The sequence below is a fragment of the Podarcis melisellensis genome (genome assembly GCF_964234715.1).
Source record: "Podarcis melisellensis genome assembly, chromosome: 14".
Lineage (NCBI taxonomy): Eukaryota > Metazoa > Chordata > Lepidosauria > Squamata > Lacertidae > Podarcis > Podarcis melisellensis.
The window spans coordinates 5,021,468-5,046,374 of NC_138546.1; the positions used below are offsets into that span (position 1 = coordinate 5,021,468).

General features: G+C 40.1%; 2 protein-coding genes across 5 annotated transcripts in view; one reads left to right on the forward strand and one right to left on the reverse strand.

The window, feature by feature from the left end:
• Window positions 1–24,424, reverse strand: part of GPR146 (G protein-coupled receptor 146) — a 65,982-nt gene extending 41,558 nt beyond the window's left edge. Inside the window, exon 1 of one of the 2 annotated variants that reach the window (XR_014163052.1) lies at window positions 23,660–24,424. The gene's annotated coding sequence lies outside the window, so the exon portion shown is untranslated. The remainder of the gene's footprint in view (window positions 1–23,659) is intronic. The other variant, XM_081889332.1, reaches the window with a different exon arrangement.
• CHLSN (cholesin) overlaps window positions 1–24,907 on the forward strand; it is a 141,649-nt gene that overhangs the window by 72,812 nt on the left and 43,930 nt on the right. The window lies entirely within an intron of this gene.

The following is a 24,907-nucleotide window of genomic DNA, read 5'->3' on the forward strand; positions in this document are numbered from 1 at the left end:
CCCTTGATCCAGCAAGTGTTAAAAGCTAATCAAGCCTTCTAATTCCTGAAATAGGCAAGGTAACTTCCTGGTGAGGCAATGAAGAATTAAGGGACTTGGTGCAAGATTGCAAATTGGTGGAGGGCCCTCTCCCTACAGAAAAAGCCAGAATGGAGAACAGAGTTTGGCAGTGATGTGACCTAGAAGAAAAGCTGGGGAGAGAGTCAGAGCAATTTTTGAAAGCAAGGTTTGATTTCTGTTTGAATCCAAGGCTGCGGCTGTGGGATAAACAAGACCCTTTGGGGGGTGTTATTGCTGTGAACACCTCCATCACAGGCTCAAGTTGCATAAGTGTGTAAATAGACCATATAAAATAGAAACTCGGTTTTCGAATGTATTCCATTCCGGAAGACTGTTCGACTTCCAAAACATTCAAAAACCGAGAACTGAAAGCGGAAGCCTCAATATAATAGGGAAACTCAAAACGGAAGCTGTGAGGCACGTTTGGCTTCCAAAAATTGTTCGAAAACCAAAGCAGGTACTTCTGGGTTTTCGACGTTCGAAAGCCAAAACGTGTCAACAGAGAAGTCAACAACTGAGGTTCCACTGCATCCTAAATACACCACAGTCTCCACTAGGACTCATTCCAAAAGGAAACACAAACCCTGGGTATGTGTCTAGAACCCCTGGAGTCTCACACCACTCAGAGACTGGGGTGGCATGCAACAATACATTTTCAGAATTGCAAATTATTAAAGCTTATAATCACAAGGTTCCTCAAATCATTTAGATGAAAAAAGAACTCCTCTTTGGAACTTACTGTATACTGTTTTAGGTCAAAAACATATCCTGTGATTTTTCTTGCTGCTAGCACATATAAAGAGGCGTTATAGGAAACAAACCTGTCTGCATCAACCAGTAACTATCTAATTTTGAAATAATCTGATTAACCTTCCAGAAAATTCTGTAGTGAATAGAAAAATACATCCCTATGTGAATTATACAAAAGGCTATACAGGATATGCTGTGCAGTGTCTTTGTTCTGGCCTGATATACACACACAAAGATGGTCATTGGTTGGCCTGTTAAAGAATTTACCAGTCCAGTATTCTGTGGGCATAAGTTGAAATGAAGCTGAGTAAACATGTCTAATGGGTGCGAAAATTAATTCCCTTAGATAAGCAGCCTTTTGTGGTTTGTTTGAATTTTCATATACAAACCGCTGTACAAATCTAATAATCTAATCAAATCATGAATCTTAACATATCATTACATAAAATGATATTACAGCTGAAACAGTTACAGCATTGTTTATAGGTTTCTCTGTTCTGGAGATCTAAAAACTACAGCTTTGCTAGATATTGATTTGGCCTTACTGAGTTTGTTTCCCAGTATAGAATCTTATTTTATTTTATTTTATTTTATTTTTATATCACCCTTCATCCATAGATCTCATTGTGGTTCACAACATAAAAATACAAGAACAAAACACAAAACACATAATAAAAACAAGAACAAAAACAAACCAATAAGAAAGCAAGAACTTTCTGCTCCTGTTAACAGGGTTGCCTCCACCTAGGAGATATTTGGTGCCTTTGAGAAGGGGCATGTTATACACAATTCTCAAATACAGGACCATAGGATTGTATGTCTGCTCTGCTTTGTTTGTGTACATTAAGAGAAAGCTTTTAGATTACTTCAGTTTTAAGTAATACACCAAGTTTCAGCTTAGATATATATTGTTGCATCTTTGGCATCTGTTCACATGTTTACTAAACATTACTAATAGAGTTTCTTGCTCTGCAGATGGAACACTTGGCCACTGAGTTCTGCAGCAGTTGTTGGGACAGTATGATTGGTCCTCAGGAAGCCTAGGAGTATTACTGCTCTGTGAAATCAGAATTATTCATGCACTCAGGGAGCCTCTGAAGAAAATGGAAATGTTTTTGCCATGAATTTCTGTTCTCTGAGTCTCCCAGACGACATTCCACCCACCCTTCTTTCTGGGGCCAGCATATAACTTTCCACTAAGAATTAAAAGCATGGATTCTGCAAGTGCCATACATGTGAGAGGGGCCTCTACGGACTTCTGGGTTCAATTCCCTTTCTCACTCCTCTTTTCATACATTATATTCATCATCAATAGTTGTATATGGGATTTGCTTTGAGGTAACTCACATACCAGTTGTGTGTTTTGATTCCGCCACCCCCTTTCCAGTTTGGGGTTAAGAGGTTGCTTGCTCTTCCAGTTTAGATTAGAAGTCAGGGGAGCAATGGGAAATGATCCTGCCTAGGTGTTCCAGAGGGCGAAGCCATCCTGATGTGGACAACCACAGTTACCCCATTTCATGGTCTTTTGGCCCCACTAATTACAGTTTCTTTCCTCTGTACCTGTGTGTATGTCTCCTAGGCTTTAAATTACCAGTGTATTTACTAGTCTTTAAGCTGTTATAAAACTCTGTTTTGTTTGTGCTTATCTAAGTGAGCCCTCACATTTCTTTACCTACATAGCTTTCAAATGCAGCTCAAGGCAATTTTTTTTATCTCCTATGCCTTTTCAGCTACACTATAAATTGCATTGGTCTTGCAAAAGCTTATCTTTGCTATTTTTATGAGCCAAGAACATGCAAAAGTGGTAGCATTTGCTTCTCTGATTTTTACAGTGGAGCATTGCCATTTTCCTTGATATAGCATAGATAATGCTCCCAGATATGTAAAATTTCCTCTTGATGTGGCTTTTACACGTACTATTCAATAGTATAAGTGTAATGTAAATTCAGTTACATCTGAGTAAATGTCTGCAGGAATACATTCCACACTAGAATTTTACAAAACCATAACAGCACAAATCAGCTGAGCTGAAAGCTATCTGAGCAGCTTGGATGATCTTATAAATCGCTCTTGTAATGGTTTAAAATTCATTAGTGATCTGCATTATAACATAGTGCATGTGCACAATTTGAGTCCATTTCAGTAGCAACTGCAAGTGCATATCAAAAGAAAAACACATCATTCTTCCTGGAGTTTAGATATGAGTATTGCTCAGCAATTGAGCAATGCCATGTTTCTTCACAGGTCTTAAAACATAGGATTTTCCTTTCCTTAACCTTTTTTATAGTCTTAAGAATGTAAAGCAATCTCTGGTTTTATTAGAGTAAAGGCTGATAAGATACTTTTATCTTTTTTGGTACATTCCATTGACTTGGAAGTGTGCTAAATAGTTGGAGATCTGAGTGCCTCTATCTCTTGTACTTAAGGACATATTTGCATTTCTAATCTTGAGTAGCAGACCTATGAAAGTTCACTTATAGGTCAGTGGTGCTATGGCAGATGTGTTCAGAGGCAGCGGTGGCTGCTCAGTGTGCAGCTGCATTTCTGCATTCCTTGTGCACCTCTGTGCTGCTTTATATAGAGGGTCACTTGCCTAGCTGCACCTTTATCTCTTGCTACTACAATGCACTTTTATATGGGGCTGCCCTTAAAAACAGTCTGGAAACAACAGCTGTTGCGTGATGCCATAGCTTCTTGCCCAGTGACAGCATTTGCATTTATGAATGAGAGAGGAATTCACTTCAGTTCACATTTAAAGGAGAATATGTGTAATTCACACTTTCTAAAATGCTATGCAAACCAAAACACAGCAATCCTTTGAAAGTCACACTCGTCTGAATTTTGCAATACAGTTCTCCACACAGATCAATAAAAAAATGCACACACTAAGGTAAACTGTGCATAAAAATGCATATGTTGGTGAAAGTAACAGACAAATTGCATTATATTACTGAAATTTGCTTTGCAGAATTTCTGTATATTAGTCAAAATTGCATACAAAAAGTGTATATTAGGAGAATTTGCACTACAGTGCCAGTGGATTTTCATGATAACTTTTTAAAAAAATGACACAAGCATATGGAGAACTGAAGATTTGAAATACTAGAAACTGTGAAACCAAAATTGAAAGAGTCACCCATCCCTGTTTGCCTGCCATGGTAAGCCATGGTGAATAGAGTTAGCTCTCTTTTTACTCCTCCCCAGTGCGGGTGGAAGCAGCACACCACAACCCCTGACTCAGCATTATGTCAGAACCAGGGCTGATGGTTTACTTTGCTCCATGCAAAACACAATATAAAGCCAAGCAAAGTTTGTTTTTGGCTTACCAGCCATGGTTTGAGCAAAACAAACCATGACAATTCAGACATAAGCTAACCCAGGAATCACAACTGATTTATTCTACCTTGTTTTTCACTTAGCACAAGGAGGATCAATCTCCCCATTCCAAGGTAAACAGTTAACTGTGGTTTGCCATAATGTGCGGACTGGGCCAGTGAATTTCCAGACTTAAGCCAAGGTGATATTTTATTATCTTTAAAGTCTTTCATAGCTTGGTCTTTCATAGTATCTCAGGGGCTGGGCTGCCTTGGATATCTCAGAAACACATCTGATTTCTCCTCTTCCACTATGTGTCATCAGTAAGAGTTCTGCTCCAGATACAGTCTTTGGGAGAGGGTAACACCAGTGCTGGAAAGTAAAGGGCTTTTCTGATAGTCTCAAGGCTTGGGCAAAGTTGTCTGAAATAAGTCTATTGCTGTGGTTACCCATCAACCTTTTGTTTAAAAAGGGGGCAAATGCATGGTCTTTTGTTTGTAGACACCTTGGAGACTGAGATAAGAGTAGTAGGTGGGATCTGTTCTGTTTTGCCTGCTTTTTAATGTCCTAGTAAGTGGTTTTTGTACATTCTTTTGCCTCTTGATATTTTATTACTATTGGTTGGTTATTGTGGGCCTTGAACTGCTGCCTGTTCTCTCTTTCACCTGTGTAGGTGATGCCACTCTTGCCAGTCTTTCTGTTAAGAGAAACAGAGAGCGTGCTCTCAGAATGACTGCCCCACCTGCTCTTTTTCTCTCCCTTCTGTCTTTAAAAAGGGATGGTAGCCCTTTAAATCTGAGAGAGAAAGAGAGAAATGAGAATGAATATGAATATGTAGCTGCTGTGGCAATCTTTCTCATTAAACGTCAAGGTTTAAGTACTGTAGAGGCAATTTAGAGGAAGTGGTTTCATCTTCCAGAACATGGGTTGTGGGAAGGAGATAAGAGGAGTTTCAGGCAACAGAACTGTGTTTGGATTATGTCCTCTGCAAAATTATTTTGTCTTGCAAGACACATGTGAGCAATGGGGAAACCTTGAAAAGTAAGTGGGAACTCTGGTATAGGGGCAGTGGAAGGCTTCCAACCTTTTCTATGTGGAAAACAAGCTGGCCATAAAGCTTGGACGTGAAGTTTGGATTAGGTCAGAGCTTTCAAAACTTTGCTTGTTGGTGTCACACTGTTTTTAGACATGCAACGTTTTGTGACACAGTAATTCAGTTTTACTAGCAGTAATTCAGTTTTACTAGCAAACTGGAGGTTAAACTAACCTCTTTCCACCCCAGGAGGTGTGTGGGGAACATTCACGTGATAGACCTAGACACTGCAGCCGACACACTAATTGTCGCGACACACAGTTTGGAAAGCTCTGGATTTGGTGGTTCACTAGACTGTGAGTGTAGTGATTCTAGAACCAGAAGAGTGCAGAGTTCAAGCAGATCTACTGTCTTTTCCTCTCTAGGCAATGCTATACACAAACCTGTCCTAATAGTTTACTTGTCAAGGTGAAATATATATAAAACCAACAGCAGAAAATCTAAGGGAGAGGACACACCCAGCATAGTAATAGGCAGAAAATTTCTTAACCTTCTAATCTGTTTTACTGTTGCAATCCCTTGAAGCAGACAGAGAGGAAACCTGTCTTGGATTTAAGAAACTGCAAATGAAGTTCATTTTGATTGCACCATACACAGTTTCACTCAATCTTGGTATTTCCTCTCCCCCCCCCCTTTTTTGTAATCAGCTTCTTATAAATTATTTGCTACCAAAGGAGAAGTAAGTTATTTTCCTCAGTTCTTCTAGGCAACCAGTTAAAATATGTTATACCGTACTTGGTAAATTCTGCAAAGAGAAAAGGACTAGACAAAGGCAACTATAATTTGCACCCTGTGTGAATTTAAAAACTCTAGACTGCCACTTCAGCAAAGTTATTTCAAGAGAACAGCAGATACAGAAACTCATTGTTCACTTTTATTTTACCCCTTCAAGAGCTAACGTCATGTGGTATTGAGCTATGAATCCAGAAATCCTGGTTCAAATCTCACCTCAGCTATCAATTCACTATTTGCCCTTAGGCAAGAATAGCCCTCCCTCCCTCTCTCTGGCTACATGCACACCATCCATTTAAAACACATTGCTTACCCCAAAGAATGATTGGAACTATAGTTTAAGGGTGCTGGAAATTGTAGCTCTGTGGTGGGTTAACTGCAGTTCCCAGGATTCTTTGGGGAATTCAAGCATGTTAAATGTATGCTGTGTATACAGCCTCTCTCTCAACCCTAACCCTTATGCATTATGGGAATATTAATACTGACCTGTTTTATAGGGCGTTTGTAAGGATTTCTGAAGAAAAGACATCTGTAAAACACTTTGAACTCAAGAGACACTATATCAACTTATCAGTATTTTGCAAGACCCCTCATGCATAGTAGTTTTCTACGTTTTTTTCCTCTGCTAGGTAAAACTAAGCTGAAGTAGCAGTAATAAAAAGGAGGCACTAACATTTTTAAAACAACATACCACATGATAAAATTTATCAAAACAACTCTTCGGTTATCTTTTCAAAACATAAATGAGCATACACCAAAACCAAGTTTACATGCCAGTTTCTGCAGTTTACCTAATGTCTCATATCTGTGCAGCTGCTGAGAAAGTAACTGTTCTCTTAAAACGCAGCATGTTCTGTATTTTTAATCACGGTCGCCAGATAGGCTAGTCCAGTGGTTCACTTTTGGGGGGAGGCAGTAGTGGGACCCTTCACTTTAAGGAAAACTTTGGTGGAATCTTTTTAAGGGGAATAAGTTCAGTTTTGGCAGAGCAGCTTTGAAAAACTTTGCTGTCTCCTGATGTCCTCTGATGGGAGAAGCTTTTGTTTTGTTTGCTGTGCTTAAGACTGGCTCTTATCAGAGAGAGTTCTTACCTCTTTCAGAGTTAGAGAAGATGCATATTTAACCCTTGCTACCAAGTGGCAGTTCACTAGAAGGTGCTAAGTGGAGACGTGGGTGGCGCTGTGGGTTAAACCACAGAGCCTAGGACTTGCCAATCAGAAGGTCGGCGGTTCGATTCCCCGCAATGGGGTGAGCTCCTGTTGCTCGGTCCCTGCTCCTGCCAACCTAGCAGTTCAAAAGCACGTCAAAATGCAAGTAAATAAATAGGTACCGCTCCGGCGGGAAGGTAAGCAGCGTTTCCGTGCGCTGCTCTAATTTGCCAGAAGTGGCTTAGTCATGCTGGCTACATGACCCGGAAGCTGTACACCGACTCCCTGGCCAATAAAGTGAAATGAGTGCCGCAACCCCAAAGTCGGCCATGACTGGACCTAATGGTCAGGAGTCCCTTTACCTTTAACTTTACCAAGTGGCAGTTCAGTGGAAGGTGCTTAGTGGAGACCAGGAATGACAGTTGTTTGAACAGCACATTTTACCAGTAGCAGAGCAGCACTGGGAGGGCTGTGTTGCTCACCTGGCTTTCCAATTCCACACTTGGTTACCAAGTGGGTTGAGGCAGTGGGGAGAGATGGATTGGCAGTGCTGCCATGCTTGTATCGCACCTAGCTCCCTGCTGCCTCGCCCTCCCTCTTGGTAACTAGTGGTTGGCACTGGGAACCCAGGTAAGCACTGCTGCCTATCTGTGTTGTGTTGCCCCACCAACCACTACTTATTTAACCCTTGTAAAGTATGGCAAGCGAAGGAAAGAAGAGGAAGTGATTCCCAGGACCGTTGCCTGAGTAGTACACTTAATCCCCATGGTATCCTGCTTATAAAAGGAATTGCTGCAACCAGTGGCTATTCACAGTTGTGTTGCATAGTCTGTGTTGGTCTGCCGTAGTCAAAACAAAACAAAATAAAAAAAATCCTTCCAGTAGCACCTTAGAGACCAACTAAGTTAGTTATTGGTATGAGCTTTCTTGTGCATGCACACTTCTTCAGATACAGATGCTCAGTATTGTCTGCCCTGACTGGCAGCAGCTCTTGAGGGTTTTGGGCTGGAACCTAGGACGTTCTCCATGCAAGGCAAACGCTCTACCATGGAGCTACAGCACTTCTCCCAGTTAAGGTGAGAGTGACAAAATTGTGTTTGGGGTGGGAGGGTCTGTTGGCAGAGAGCATATAATCCTCCATCTTGGTTCTGATCTCTTAATCACAGTGAAGAGAGAGCCAACATTATCTTTATACCACCCCTAAAACAGTTTGTTCATTAAAGTTTAAAAGAACCAAAACAATTATGACTGTTTAAATTCTCTTTAAGGATTTTTAAAATCTATATATTTGCAAGTAGTTTCTGCTTGTATGAATAGAGCATTTACTTCCGTCTGAAATATTTTACAGTGTATACCAGTAAACTGTTTCGTATTCCATTTGTCGGACCAAAGAAAAGGTGCATTCAGGATGTAGTTGAAGTCATACATTTTTGCCAATGACACGAAGGCTGATCAGAATTTTAATTTTAAGGGAAGGAAATGGTTTTGGCAGATATCCACAGTCCAGAGCAGTCCTTCTGTTAATGCACAAGTGCATTACTGTGCTCTTGAACTTTGCCTTCTGATCCAGGTTATTGCTTGGGCCTAGAAATAGCAACTGCCACATTTTCCTTTTAGGATCTTTGATAGTATACAAAATACCTAGCTTGTAGGGTTTGACCTCAAATACCTTGATTCCAAATCACTTGATAGTTTATCTCTGAAACTGAATTAAAGGCAGCTTATTTTTACATTAGTAAAAACAGAAGTTTTCAACTTTCCTATCCCCAGGGAACTCTTTCCATATTGATTTGCCTGCCAAGGAACTCATCGCTTTTTTAAACAGGAAACTTGTGTATTACAGAAGTCTCCAGGTATTATTAAAGGAAATAAATTGTTTTGGCAAATACCCATAGACCAGAGCAGTCCTTCTATTAGTTAATAAGGTGCTGTCCAGACTGGCCTCTTGTACTGAGTGATTGAGTGGACTCTTAAGATGTGTCCAGCACTTTTGCTGTGGCTCTGCTCTGCAGGGGTAGATCAGTAATCATGGACAAGTTGTATTTCAAGAAACTTCTCCAAAATGACTGATCTTCTCAGCAAGAAACCTCTCCATGAAATGCCAGGGTTTCTAAGAACACAGTTTGATTCATACTATAACTTGCTGGTCTTCCTTAATACAGTATGCCTTTTCAAATTAAATTCATCTAAGAGGTTTTCTATATCAAGATGTGACCTCATTACTGCTTACTGTACTTAGTTCTCTGTAAATCTTTGATAGAAAAATTAAACCTCATGGGAAGACAAGAATACAGACTGCAAGAACTATTGTCTCCAGCAATGTTTCATAGCCACAAGTAGGAGATAAATTCCTAGGAAACCTACCAGAACAGTTACAATAAGCTACAATAAGTCACAGTAAGGCAGCAGTTTTTTGATATTAAAAATTGGCTTTGCTGTGACCCCATTATCTCTCACAGATAATGCCATTAGTATTATTTGTTCTCTCTGTTAATAATGCCTGCTTGTTCATTTATCACAGAAACATACTTCTAAATCCGCAGCCCTAAAATTAGTCACACTGATTTTGCTTTCATTCTCCCTCTTCTCCTCATGCCACCAAACAAATTATATAATTGTTTTAAAAAAATCCTATTCCTTTTCATGGTGTAATAAAGAAGCTTACCTTTGCTTTTCTTTCAAAAGGTAGTCAGGCATTTCTTGGCTCAGAATAATCCTATTATGATTTTAGAATGCACCTGGGTTACTTTGGCTGTCTCTTTATTTTCTATATTCCATATCACTAGATGTGAATTATTGGTTAGCCCATCGTTTGCATGGCATGTCACTTTAGAAATTGATATGACATGGTAGCTTTCTGTTGGAGGAGCAAACCCTTGACTGTTGGAATAGCAGCCATTGCTTGTAGAGAGTGGTCAGTTGGTGTCAGATCTATTCTCATACTAACTTTCCCATCTCCTGAGATTTCACACACCCATCCTGAAGAGGAGATGTACAGGTGAAACTCAAAAAATTAGAATATTGTGGAAAAGTTCATTTATTTCAGTAATTCAACTTAAAAGGTGAAACTAATATATGAGAGAGACTCATGACATTGAAAGCAAGATATGTCAAGCCTTTATTTATAATTGTGATGATTATGGCATACAGCTGATGAAAACCCCAAATTAACAATCCCAGAAAATTAGAATATTAAATGAAATCAGCAAAACAAGGATTGCAAATAGAGCAATATTGGACCTTTGAGAAGTAGAAGCATGCATATGTACTCAGTACTTGGGTTTGGTCCCCTTTTGCATCAATTACTGCCTCAATGTGGTGTGACATGGATGCTATCAGCCTGTGGCACTGCTGAGATGTTATGGAAGACCAGGATGCTTCAATAGCAGCCTTCAGCTCTTCTGCATTGCTCAGTCTCATGTCTCTCATCTTTCTCTTGGCAATGCCCCACAGATTCTCTATGGAGTTCAGGTCAGGTGAGTTTGCTGGCTAATCAAGCACAGTAATCCCATGGGCATTGAACCAGGTTTTGGTACTTTGGGCAGTGTGGGCAGGTGCCAAGTCCTGCTGGAAAATGAAGTCAGCACCTCCATAAAGCTTGTCTGTGGAAGCATGAAGTGCTCCAAAATCTCCTGGTAGATGGTTGCGTTGACCCTGGACTTAATGAAGCACAATGAAACACCAGCTGATGACATGGCTCCCCAAATCAACACCGACTGTGGAAACTTCACACTGAACTTCAAGCATCTGGCATTGTGTGCCTCCCCATTCTTCCTGCAGACTCTGGGTCCTTGGTTTCCAAATGAGATGCAAAAGTTGCTCTCATCAGAAAAGAGGACTTGGGACCACTGAGCAACAGACCAGTTCTTTTTTTCCCTTAGCCCAGTTAAGACGCTTCTGATGTTGTTTCTTGTTCAGGAGTGGCTTGACAAGAGGAATACAACATTTGAAGCCCATCTCCAGGATCCGTCTTTGTGTGGTAGCTTGATGCACTAACTCCAGCCTCAGTCTGCTCCTTGTGAAAGTCCCCAACACATTTGAATGCTCTTTTCCTGACAATCCTCTCCAGGCTGTGGTCATCCCTGCTGCTTGTGCACCTTTTCCTTCCACACTTTCCCCTTCCGCATAACTTTCCATTAATGTGCTTTGATACAGCACTTTGGGAACATCCAACTTCTTCTGCAATTACCTTTTGAGGCTTTCCCTCCTTATGGAGGGTCTCAATGATGGCTTTCTGCACAACTGTCAGGTCAGCAGCCTTCCCCATGATTGTGCTTCCTGCTGAACCAGATTGAGAGACCATTTAAAAGCTCAGGAACCCATTGCAGGTGTTATGGACTAAATAGCTACTGCACCTTTTCACAATATTCTAATTTTCTGAGATTGTTAATTTGGGCTTTTCATCAGCTGTACACCATGATCATCACAATTATAACAAATAAAGGCTTGACATACCTCGCTTTGCATGTCATGAGTCTCTCTCTATATTAGTTTCACCTTTTAAGTTGAATTATTGAAATAAATGAAGTTTTCCACGATATTCTAATTTTTTGAGTTTCACCTGTATTTTCCCCTATCTCTCTGCTCCACCAAAAAAGAAAGAAGTGCCAAAACAATTCTGGACTGAATAGTGTCCTTTGCTAGTTAAACGGTGATACTGGTAGCAATACGTTAAGCAGAAAACTTTCCCAGGACTCTGCACTGCAGCTTGGACAGAGCAATAATTTGATCATACATTTTAAATAAGGCATGCCTGGATCATCCAGAATTGTTCCAAAGACAGACAGAAACCAGGACAAACCACTTGGAATGAAGAGTAAATATTGCAGTTAAAGGGACCTTGGCATTTTTTATTTAATCTCTCCGTTTGCTAGAACAAGAGTCAACAGGAGGTAGATAGCAGTCCATCAGTGGTTCACTGGCCAATTTCTGGTGGGTGATGATCTTCTAGCACTTACTGGTTTTGTGATTCTTGCCAAGAATGCTGGATGATAAGGGCCTAGGTTTGTTCCAGGAAGGCGTTTCTCACATTCTTAAGCAAGAGTGCATATTCTGGACCATTTAAAGAAGGTTCCTTTTAAAAATCAAAGTATATGTGCTGCTGTTTTACTTTATCAAAGTTTGCTATTCTGTGACTGTTAACCAGTCATGAATATACACCTTTGCTTTATAAATTTATCATAGATCAGTGAACTACAGAGAATTCTACTTTAGAGCAAAACATTAAGAATCTAGCAAACTGCCTTATATGAAGTTGGACCATTGATCCATCTGGCTCAGTATCTTGACTGACATTGATAGGTCTTCAGGTTTTCAGACATGGGTCTTTCCATTGCCCTGCCTGGATATATTGGGGAATTGGGCTATGCAAACATGAAGCCAGCTCAGCTCATGGGGTACAATGTACGCATGCTTTACCTTACCTTAAAAGCATTCAGTTATTTGCTCAAATAACAGGAGTGAGTTTCAAAGTTGCTCCTTATGTTTTATGTGAAAAATGCGTTTTATAAATTCATGGGTGCAGATCAAAACATCACAGCCTAAAATAAATTCTGGAACTGGTTTCTGAAAACTTGTACAGTAATTGAAAACTTACAAAATAACATTTCATGCATTTCAAGCTGTATAATTTGAATTTACTTTGAAGTAAAATTGATTTCCCCTTCTAGCCTGGATGATAGTGCCAGTAATCACTCACGTGTTGCTTTTCATACCCCATTAAAATGCCTGAAAAGACCCAATACTTAAATGATCAAGGGCCAGTAGATTTAGAGAAGAGATGATATAATGAGTCCTTTGTTGAGAACAGAGAAGCATTCAGTCTCTGCTCCTTCAAATTCTTACAGTAGAAATTCACTACTGTTTTCCGTTTTACTGTCAGATTGAATTACTTTTGATAAACATATATCTGGGTATGGGGTGGGGGAGCGGGTTGAGACTGGGCCCCAGTCTTTGTAAGATGTCAAATTGTTCATATTTCAATTGACATAACTTTTCTAGAAAAAAATGTACTTTAACCACATTTGCAACTAGATTACTAGCTGCATTATTACTTCCATTATTGAACACACAGATGGCCTAAAAGGTTTGTTTTCAGTTGTTTATATACACTCTAATCATGTGAAGCAATTTTGTAATTGGAAACCATGAAAAATGTGGAAGTTGTTGGGACGTACTAGATACAGCTTTTAATGGAACAAAAGCTTTTATTGAGGAGCTTTTCCCAGTGATTTTTTTAATCTGCAGATGTCATTATTTTATGCTGCAACTATTACTTAGCATTTTCATATCTTTTATTTTTGGTATGCAAAGGGCATTTGCAAATTATGTTAACATCCATCTTTGCATTAGCACTTTGACTAGATAGGTGATAATGAAAAATCTTGACTTGCCTGAAGCCATCTAGCAAAACCTAGGGCTGACCAGAAAAATTGGACACCAGCAGATCATCCAACAGGCAGCAGATGTCCACAGACAACCAATAAATATAACATGTTTCGCAGAATCTTTTTTTTTGGGGGGGGGAACCTATTGGATATTTTTAGACTGAGGTTTAATAATCTGCAATTTCATGGACATTCTTTTACATATAATCAGGTGAATATACAAATGCACATTAAGATTCTGAGTTTGCATATTATAATAAACCATGGTTTAGCAAGATGCACATGAACTACAATGAACCTTTGGCTTGCATGCTCCCCTCTTCCTGTTTTCTTTTCCCCAAACCTGGAGAAGGATGTTTTTGAAAGCTTTTACTTTTGGTTTAGCATAATCCATGCAATTGAAGTCATGTCCCTATAACAATTGCAACTGGATTTCTGGTTTCTTGTTTAACCATTGCCTATGTGCATATTTGTTGGTAAAAATGTTTGAGTAGAATCATTAAAGTATATTGCCTAGTGCAAATCCTGTCAAAAAATATTTGCTCAGAAGGTCCTGGGTTGAATCCAAGAAGGATATTGTAGTTGTGCAATAGAATGTTCTCTCCCCCTCCTTCCTGTGTGTCCCCTGCACTCACCCAAATCTACTCTAGAGAGTTGGGAGAACCCTGGCCTAGAGCATATTGGGGAAGGAGCGGGAGTAGACTTGCCATTGCGCAAGCAGAATTCATTCCTCGTGCACAGTTACAGTACTTCGTTGACTACAACAAGTATACCCATTTAATTTTATCCATATAGGCCCTGGTCTTACCCACACATATTTATTTTTATAAAAATCATGCGGGTGCAAGCCTCCCTTCTTCTTTACCAGTGCGACAGTAGAACCTGTGTAAACTTGGGAGCCTATGTCAGCAGCCATAGCCCTAATGGTAAATCCTCCCCATTTCTCGTTGTGGATTTTGCAAGTGCTTCTTCGACCAACCACAAAATCTTCAGCTCTGAATGGGGAAGCACCAGCAGTAAATCTATCTATGGCCACAGATTCCTTTGTTTGCATTGGATTTGCTAGGACTTGGCTCTTTGTGCTTGTATGTGGTAGCAAGAGAGGAGGTATATGTGGTAATACAGGACTTTGGTGTACTGCCTCCATAACAAAAATGGAGCCCACAAAGTTTTGACGTCAATAGCAAATCCCCACAATGGCATTTCCAGATGTTATGCCATGCTCTGTATGATTTTAGTGTTTACTAGTTCATGCAAAAAGAGTTTAATGAAATTGCAATATCAGTTTACTACAAAAAGAGTGGTAATTGTTTTAAATGCCTTGGAAATGTGCAAGGATGGTTACAATTAGTTTCCGTTCATTTGCGAATCCTAGATGAAATAAGTTTCATATGTCTAATGTTAGATTTACATGTAAAATGCATTACAATTGCTGTGATTTCAGAGCTATTTTAGGGCAAAGAATATTTTTAACAAAGTTGCTTGTTTTGTGTTGAATGTATTGCAATTTTTTTGCATGAATTGTCTAATAACATCTCAAAGACTTTTGCTCCATTTTGATATTTTTCCTTTATCTACGCTCTCTTTAAGATACAAATGTATGGGGTTAAGGTGTTGAACTGTAAATATTCTGATTCATTGGGGTTTCTCCCTCATCATCCGAATACTTGAATCAAATAGATTACTTAAAATGTAGAATTCCATGCTTCTTACAAAACTGATTGTTTTTTTGGTTTTTTTGACTGTGAAAGCAAAACAGTCCAGGTGATATTCAGAAATGTTGAGTTTCTGGGAAGATATGATTGGCAGCCCAGTACATAAATTAATTAGTGCAAATGGGCTGCACAGGCACTTAAGCGAAGTCCCCTCACCCCCCCAGCTTCCTATTAATACCAATTGCTGCCTTCTAGCTTAGATGGTTTTGAGAGATTTGGGTGGGATGGGGCTGAGTATTCCTAGAGTTCTATGCTGTAGCAAATCACTCAAATTTGCCCTCTAGCACAATCTGCTTCCTGGGTACAGAACAGAAAGAAAGAATGTTAAATAAAAGAGAGAACATATTTAATTTCTTCATGTAATTTTAAAAATAAATATTGAAACTTGTTCATAGAATTGGAAAGCTTTAATATCTAATTATTCCTAATACATCAGATATTCATAATGTCATATGTGATTGAAGTTGAAGGGGAGAATAAGATGGACTATGCTATTTAAGTAATATATCAATTTGAGTGATGATGCAATTGTTCCAACACAGCATAGTGGTTCAGATGTAATTCCAAACCATGGCCTGGTGGTTGTGAACAAGGAGTTAAGGCCTTGCATACATCTATTCCCTGCCTAGTGTGACCCTTGTTTCCAATCCTGATTTGCAGGGCACTGTCAAACCTAGGACAAAATGGCAAATTACATACATTTTGCTTCAAAACACGACTGGAGGCAGGGAATCAGTGCATGGCTCAAAATTTTGCAATAGTTTATTCACAAATTTAGAAGGGAAACACTAAGCATTGTGTTTCCAAACTAATCAAAAGCAAAAGCTTCCTTTCCTCTTTCTTATCTTGTGAGTATTAAGAGCAAAAGGCAGGGAGTTGATGAAGGTTTTGATTTATAGGCACATTATAACATACAGGATATTAACTAGTATCTCACACCACAAAAAATACCTTATTTGCATCCAGCAAGGTTAGGCCCCCTTATGATCTTTTGGCTGGTGGCACTTCTGTTTCCTGATTTTGTTTTGTCTTTTTGAACAGGAAGTCTGTACAATTAAAGAATGCTAAAAACACTGTGATCTGAGAAAGAATAGCTCCTTCAGCCCAAGTAAATTATGTAAAGAAGGATTCCCAGGGTTGGTTGTGGTGTGAGCACTTAGCACATTGTTTTAAAGTCTTATGTTTTGCATGTGGTTGCATATAAATAAACAATTTATTTTTAATTATTGCTGTGATCATTTTTAATGGAAAGGTGGAGTATAAATATGTTAACTAGTGAATAAATGTACATGAAACATGTAACCAGAGTACAAGAGGCACATGTTTGCAGATGTTTTGCATGCTGCTGTGACATATATAGACCTTCTTGGAAGAAGCATCCCCTCCTATTTGAGAATGAAGGTAGAATCCCTTTGTTAATATGGTGCCTATCACCTGCAGCTTGTGGAACTTACATTAAAAATTAAAATGCCTGACCAACTGGGCAATGGAAGTGGTTTTTAAATTATTATTATTTAATTGATTACAAGTTGCAGATCCAGTTTCTAAGTTGATTTTAGCCTCATCACTTGCTTTTTAGAGTGTGTTCATGGAACGCAACACTGAGCCTACCACAGCAAACCAATGATAATACCAAAGCTGCTTTTCACATTTTCACATAATAGCATTGAATGAAATAGTCAAGAGCCTCAGATTTGACCAAGGATTATTCATGCATTTTCTTGCATTAAGAAAAACTGAATGTTATTACTTATATATATTGTGTATAATTTATACGATGACCTGGTTTGCACATAATACTAAGACAAACATTGGCTTTGTGCAAACCATGGCATAGCTCCTCCCCCTGCTGCACTACCCAGGGCTAAGCCATGGATTGGCTTATGGATTGGTTTGCAGGTGGTTGCTCACAACTAAACAGCCAGGACTTCGACCTGTCTTTTACAGGTTTTATTTAGTGCAAACTATGTACAGTGCAGAAACCCAAAGTTCATGTCTGTCTTAGTCACTTGCAGATTCCGGGAGTGGCCCCTTCCGGTTTCTCCCCCAACATAAGAACTTAGACACCCCAAATCTCCGCCTACCCTCCTTCCGTTTCATCCGTTTGTGAAAACTGGGCAACGGAAGCAGCATGCTTGTTTCCTGACCAGCATGGCTAAGCGAAGCGCTTGGGCTCACAGTAGCATCTGTGAGCCTTTCCCTCACCTCGCCCCTCCTTTCCCCCTCTGCTTCACTGGAGGCGTGGCTCTCTCCACTTCCTGATGAAGAGCTACTTCTGGGCAACGTTGGAGGCTCCCTGTATTTTTGTGCCCCCCTCCCCCCTTTCAGTGGCAGTTCCCTGACAGCTTAGCTTAGCATGTCCAAACCCAGGCACATGGCTTGTCAGATAAACTTTTACAGCTCATATCTGGAGGAGCCAAACCATGGGTTTTATGGTGCATTGCCAGCCTGAGGACTAGAAAATTAACTGGAGACTAGAAAATTTCCTTTTGAGATTACATCAGGCATTGGCCATGCACTTTCAGGCTACTCTTGGTTACTGCAAAGGTAAATTAGGACTACGTATTTGAGGATTATAAATTCATTGCCTGCCTAGAGTTGTAAAATCTTGCAAAAACAACCTGGTCATGAGCCAGGATAGTAATGGATGTATGGTAAACAGGACATATAACTCCACAGAAGCTTGGTGAGGGACCTTATCAAAACAAAACACACAAAAAACACACCATTCTTCCCATATTTTATAGATTGGGAGATGCTACCTTCTCTGGCTGAGGCAACATGTAGACAGAGGGAGAGATTTAATTCAGGTTTAAGTCTCAGGCTTAATGTTCACAGATATAGGTATAGGTTGCTCAATTCTTCTCAGAGGAAAGTATGCTGAATGTGTTTTTGTCAGCTTAATTCCTGCTTAGACACATTGGGCAAGCATCTTTACTCACTCTCTATTATTCTCCCCTCACCAGTGCTCTTTTTCTAAAAAAAATGTCTAGGAGTACTCTCATTTTCCTACTCATATTGAAATACTGCCCCTTAATGAGGGCAAACTTAGACTCACAAAATGTTTAGGGGTGTGCATACCCCTGCGTACCCCGCAGATAAAAACACTGCCCCGCACCTCCTAGTGACTTGTTTTTTTCACTTGTCGCCTTTACTTACTTGGATAACTCTTTTCCATAGTTACAATTCATCTCTTTTTCAATGAAGTTTGCAGATTCTTATCTGCTCCCTATGTTTGCCTTATTAGAAAATATTTAAAGGAGAAAACACTACATTTTGACAACAAACTTAATTATTTAGTGTGTCACTGAAATATATCTGAAGTGAACAAATAGGATAAATGGGGCCAGTGTAGCCTCAACATATAATTCCCTGTGGTTCCAGAAATGAAAACTAAACTGGCCTGATTCTTTTTATATGCACATTCATATGTGGTCAAGTGTGTAGGTGTAGGAAGGGAGATGTGAAAAGCAGAGCTTCTGCACTGGCATTGAATCTGAACTGTTAAGCAGCTAAGTCACAGCTGCTTAACATATGCCCCCTGGTTGAACTCATTTTATCGCCTGACATTTGATATCAGACTTCTCTCAATGCAAGAAAAGGTTGTTGGAATGGAATACTTTTCATTGCTAGCAATTGGATGACATATAATTGTGCAGCTTCAATAATATGGAAAGCTGAGGAAGAAAGTGTGTCTGCATGTGAGTGTGCACAAAGCCACTCAACAAGCTAGCTTAAGGCACCATCTTTTGTGTTCTTGGAGTTAGTAGTTTTCTGTGTATTGCTTCTTGATTTCCAGTGCGTGTCTGCTCATGTGTTTGTCTTTCATGGGGGGGGGGGGGAATTAGAACTACAAAACTTTATATGCTTGGCCAGTGAGAACTCCATTTGTGCAGAGGTTATGCTACGTTTTGCATTTTGTACAGCCTTTTAGGGTCACTAGTGTGATTTGTGAAGACTGGAGCTTGATTACCGATGCAATCTGTTATGTAGGCTAAATCTTTTCATTGCTTGAATAATAAGATCCCCTAGCTCCAACAGATAAGAGTTATATTTCAGGATTTTAGCTTGCTGTGCTGCTCCTGGGCCACTACTAAAGCTGATACAGTGGTACCTCAGGTTATAGACGCTTCAGGTTACAGACTCCGCTAACCCAGAAATAGTACCTTGGGTTAAGAACATTGCTTCAGGATGAGAACAGAAATCGTGTGGTGGTAGCGGGAGGCACCATTAGCTAAAGTGGTACCTCAGGTTAAGAACAGTTTCAGGTTAAGAACGGACCTCCAGAATGAATTAAGTTCCTAACCCAAGGTACCACTATAGTTTCTACCTGACCATACCTGCTCACTACTGGCAGAAAGAGAGAGGGTGCATACAGGTTAGCAACTTCACATTGTGGCAGGTTGGCATGTGTATGGTACTAGTTGTATGACTGGAAAATGGAATACAGTGGTACCTTGAGTTACAGACGCTTCAGGTTACAGATTCCGCTAACCCAGAAATAGTGCTTCAGTTTAAGAACCTTGCTTCAGGATAAGAACAGAAATCATGCTCCAGCGGTGCAGCAGCAGCAGGAGGCCCCATTAGCTAAAGTGGTGCTTCAGGTTAAGAACAGTTTCAGGTTAAGAACGGACCTCCAGAACGAGTTAAGTACTTAACCCGAGGTACCACTGTATAGTAGTCTTGCTTATCAATGAAACTTTGTTCCAAACTTGAACGTGTCTGTCATTATTTCTGTATGGTGCCTAAGAACTATGATGAATGAGCCACTTGCCAGTAGTGTCATAATGGGTTGATTTTTTTCTGGTTTGCAGCCGAATCTAAACATGTTTACTTGCAAATAAATTCCAAGGATTTCAATCGTGTGTTTCTAATGGAGAATGCTTGAGGCTGTAGGCTTGGATAAATTTATAGCCAAAAAGATGGTCTGACAGAATGTTTTTTGTTTGTTTATTCAAAGTATCTGTACTATTTTGGGATTGATATGAGTGAATACATAGTATCAAGGGATCTGTGGAAATTGTGCTCAACTGAAGGATATTGAATGGCTTACTATCTTCAGACTTATTCTTAAATTAGCCTGGTTGTTCAAATAGATGATTCATAAACCTTGGGGTTGGCCCTAGAGTGAATTTCATTCTCAGATAAAGCAAAATGTGGATTAGCTAATGTAATTTGACAGTGACTGGAAAATATTCCACTGTTCTTGTGGTGAAGGCAAGAGGCGTATCACCTGAACCTTGAAAGTCTGGTGCCAATGCATACCCCAAGAGGGACTTTGTGCAGCCAGAAAACATTGAGTTTCTGGCAGTATGTCAAGATGGATGACTAGACAAAATAAGTTTAGCCTTCAGCAACAGGCAAAAGGCAAACAAAAAGCTAGTAGAAGAAAGGTACATGCAAAGTTTTGCCATTGTACACTTGTTGCATTCATTTTTCACTATACTAGACTTTCATTTTACCAGCTGCCTTTTGAATCACTGTTTAAAAAATGCTTTGTTTTGTTCTTATTAGCCAAACTACCATATTTATGAGCATTTCTTTTGAACCAGATATAATATGCTTGAGGCTGGTGCAGATCGCAGGATAAATAATAAGTGGACCCATCAGAGGGTTGCCAAAGTGGCCAGGGTAGGGAGGGCAGGAGCAATACAGCTGTTTTTCTTTTTACTTCTGGTCAGTTGCTTTTTCAAGTAAAAGCAGCATCATTTTCACAATGCCCAGGCCTAAAATGTGTATCTAATGTATGTGCCATGTTGTTGAGCTCAGTCCAAGCTCAGCACCAGCTCAGCATTTAACATACCCCAGCCTGTGAGCCTGTAAAGTACATGTGTCTGTTTATTCCATAGCTCTCTTTCCACTTCCCCCAAATAAGATTTTTAAGCTGAGGCAGATAGGGTGGGTGGTGGCAGAGCAACTTGGCAAGTTCTCAGTGGCAGCTGGGGAGTCGGGATTGTTCTTACACCTGCTTCCCTATGCAGCTTTTTCACCCCACCCTAGAATGCAGACATGGGCTCAGTCCACTGTATTTGGCAGGAGCAAATGGAAAGCTTTTACTACTAGCTCTACTCTCTCTGGCGTCCAAGAGACTCCACCTTCTGACCTTCCCCTGGATCCATAATTTTTGAAATCAAAAGTTGGTACCCTATCCACCATTCTTAACTACAGATAAGAATTATGTTGGTACGGTGTGTGCTGGGTTAAGACTCATCAAGGTTCTCTCGATTAGATAGGAGTCCTGTGGGTATCATGGTCAGCTTTAACTGTGGTTATATTTGGCACCAGATTAATTGCAGCTTTTCTGCTCATAAAGTCTTCCTGAATTGTTTGTCCCTTCTCCCACCCTCACTGAAACATAAAAAATTGTTGTTTGCTGAATCAGAATATGCTGATATTCTGGTCCATCTAACTCACTGTTGACTGCACTGACTGACAACAGCTCTTTGGGATTTCTGACAAGTTCCAGCCCTACCTGGAGATGATGGAACCTGGGGAATCTGAATACAAAGCATGGACTCTGTCATTTTGGCTTGTCTGTCCCCTCAAAATAAAACATCAGCTATGGAATCTCAAAGGTTCTACTATCCATGGTGGTTTGCTGTTGAATCCCCTTACTATAGATTCTGCCCATCCACTACTTTTTGCCTTTGTTGTGGGCAATGGGAGGAGCAGATGGCATCTGTAAGTGGCCCATACCTGGCCAAGGAGTTGTCAATTTCTGATCTGTTGCAAGTCAGTTTCTCTATAGACCATGTATGACATGGCGTTTAATATACAAGACAATGTGCAGTATCCATATGGTGTAGTCAGTTTCACGAGTCTTGCCATATCTTCTTAGACTCAATCAGATATTTGTTTTTAATCAAGTCAGTTTACTTATTAGTACTAAAACATTACAAGTTAATCCCTTATCAACTTGAAAAAATCTGAGGTGAAGTAAACATTCAGAGGATGAAGGGGAAATTCACTGTGTCCCTGCAGACAACCAGTTTTACATTTTTTGAAGTAACGAATGGTTCTGGATTTTGTATATCTGATCATAAAGAAATTGGGAGAAAAGTTGATGTAAAAGCCTGATTTTACTCATTTTTCATACCATTTCCTTTAAAAACAATGCTCTTTCTTTTACATTAGCTTTTACATACTCTCTGACTGTTCTGTTTTCTGGGATGATAAATCACTCCCTCTATTTTTAGGTTCTTGATACGTCTTTTCAATAGTGTGAGATTCTAGAGTTGTCATCATTCTGGCCTTAGTTCCCTCTCTGGGGCGGCTAGAACTTAAATCTCTTGCATGGATGACACCATGTAGTGCTCAGCCAATCATTTCACAGACTGCAGCTGCTGAGATGTATTTTAAACTACTGATAACATCATGTAGGGCAATAATGTTTTTCTAGCATATCTTTAGCCCAAAGAACAAGGACCTTGGCTTTTAAAATGAATGGCAGTTAGGCTGTTTAAAATAATAAATGAGGCAGAGTAGAACCTTCAGGAATGTGTAACAGTGGAAGGGGGGGGGTCTTAGCTAATGATCCTTACTATGGAAATAGGAGTGTTGGAAGCATGTCCCTATTTTCATATGGGAATTGTTGGAGGATATGCACTTGCTTTCTTTGTTTTCAGCCTAAGATGCTATTAACTTGTATCAAGTGTTTTCCCTTCTCTCTGCAACCATTATGGGGAGCAAGATAAAGTTTTCATGATTTCAAGTTTCTCATCATATTAAAATCATGAGTGTTGGCAGCAGAACTTGCTGCCCTAGTCTCCTGTACATTCCTTAGCAACAGTTTCTCTCTCTCCCTCCCTCCCTCTCTCTCTCTCTCTCTCTCTCTCACACACACACACACACTTACACACACACCTTTTAATTTCTCCACATGAAAATAAAATTGTTCAGTTGCATTCTGTCATAATTGATTAGGGAACAACAGATACTTTAATTTTTCTAGTTTTAAGAAGCAGGCCGACTGCTTACATGGTCCATGTAGCTCTCTATAAAACCGATCAAGTGGATACATACTTCATTTGAAAATCATTACAGAAACCTTCAGAAATGCAGCTTTCTTTCTTTCAGTCTATGGGCTCCCCGATGTTTCACAATGAAAACAACAAACAGGTTCCCAAACACATGGAACACAGAGTCCTTTGGGGAGCGGGTAGAGTTACGTAATGGCCGGGCTCTGGTCAATAAATCAGATTACACAAAAACACAATGACAAGAATAAAAAAGGAAATTCCACAGTCTTTGTGCATATTTGGCCATTCTTTGCAATGATTGGTGTCCTGGCAGAATTTTCAAAATGTCTCATTTCAGATTGCTAAAATACGTTGCATTCAAATATCCTTTAAAGAGTTAACAGGAAGGCACATTGAAAACATTTTTAAGTCACCATGAAGATAAGTGTCTTTTTAATTTCAGATTTTCAACGAAAAGGCTAAAAACTGCTCAGAGACTTACCTGAGATTGATCCTGAACTCTTAACTGAGCATGAATTCTCAGGTTTTTCTGCTTTACTATGGAATCACCCCCCTTCAAGGCTGTCTCTTCAGCAGCCTCAGAATTCGCCACAACAGCAGCTGACATGCTATCCAGACAGAGAGCTTTCTTCTGAACAAAATTCCATGTTTTACTTCCTCTTTCATTTCTCCACACGTTTTTCTGCTACAGGCTTCATCCTCTCTGCCCCCCACCCCCTCCCCAAGTCGTAAGATCAGGCACTTGTCCGGAGGTGTCCTTCTCAGCAGGTTTCACGTTCAAAACAATCCTTTCATTGCTGCCCACGCTGTAAAAGAGAATGGAGGGGGTGAGTTGGAAGGAAGCTTAAAGCGGCTGTCCACTCACCAGGCCCCTGGACCAAAAATAATTTTTAAAAAACCTTTAGAGTCCTGCAAGGAGTAGCATATAGTTTTTCAAAGTTTAACTTCTGAAGGAAGAGGGGAAAGTGGAAAGCAAACTGAGTCCTGGAGTGTAGATTTGGTTCTCCCCCCACTTGGGCCCCTTGCCGACTGTTTTTATTGATTTCAATCACTGGAGGCTAGCTTAGCTCTCTGAAGAAACACTGTGTAATGTGTTCTTTCCTGGCTTTCATTAAAGAAACTCAATGCAGCTCCGTCACGCTGCCGAGCTCACTTGGCAACCTGCCTACACTCTGTGGTACTTCTTCTCCTTTCATTGGCGGAGACTACGTTCTTGTTTCCTTCTCCAGCGAAGGACCTCAAAAACATCATATTCTCTCTGCCACTTCTTCTCCCCCGCCCCCCCCCTGCCCAATACTCCAGTCCTTCTGAGCCTTGGCTGGTTTACCCACAGCCTAAAAAAAGAAATGATTTTGCTGGAGCTAACATGGCTGCAGAACTTGCACCAGTTTAACAAAAACACACATATTCAGTGTTTTTTTGGTCTCTTTCACATTTGGAAGTTAGTGCCCAGATTTTTGAGCAGTGTCAGAAAAGCCTGGATGTAACTGTATAAGTTAGGGGGCTGGGTGGGGAGCAGTTTTAAAAGCTTTTCCCCCTCTCTGTATTAACATAATTTGGCATTTATCTAGCAATCCTGGGGAACAATTTTAAAAGCCTTCCCTCCTCTCTGTACTACAATTCTTTGGCATTTATCTAGCAATGCTGGGAAGCAACAAGCTGACTTAGAAGCAGCCAGTTGCCTATCTGGGCTTTGAGTGGGAGCACAGAGTGGCCTCTATACCAGGCT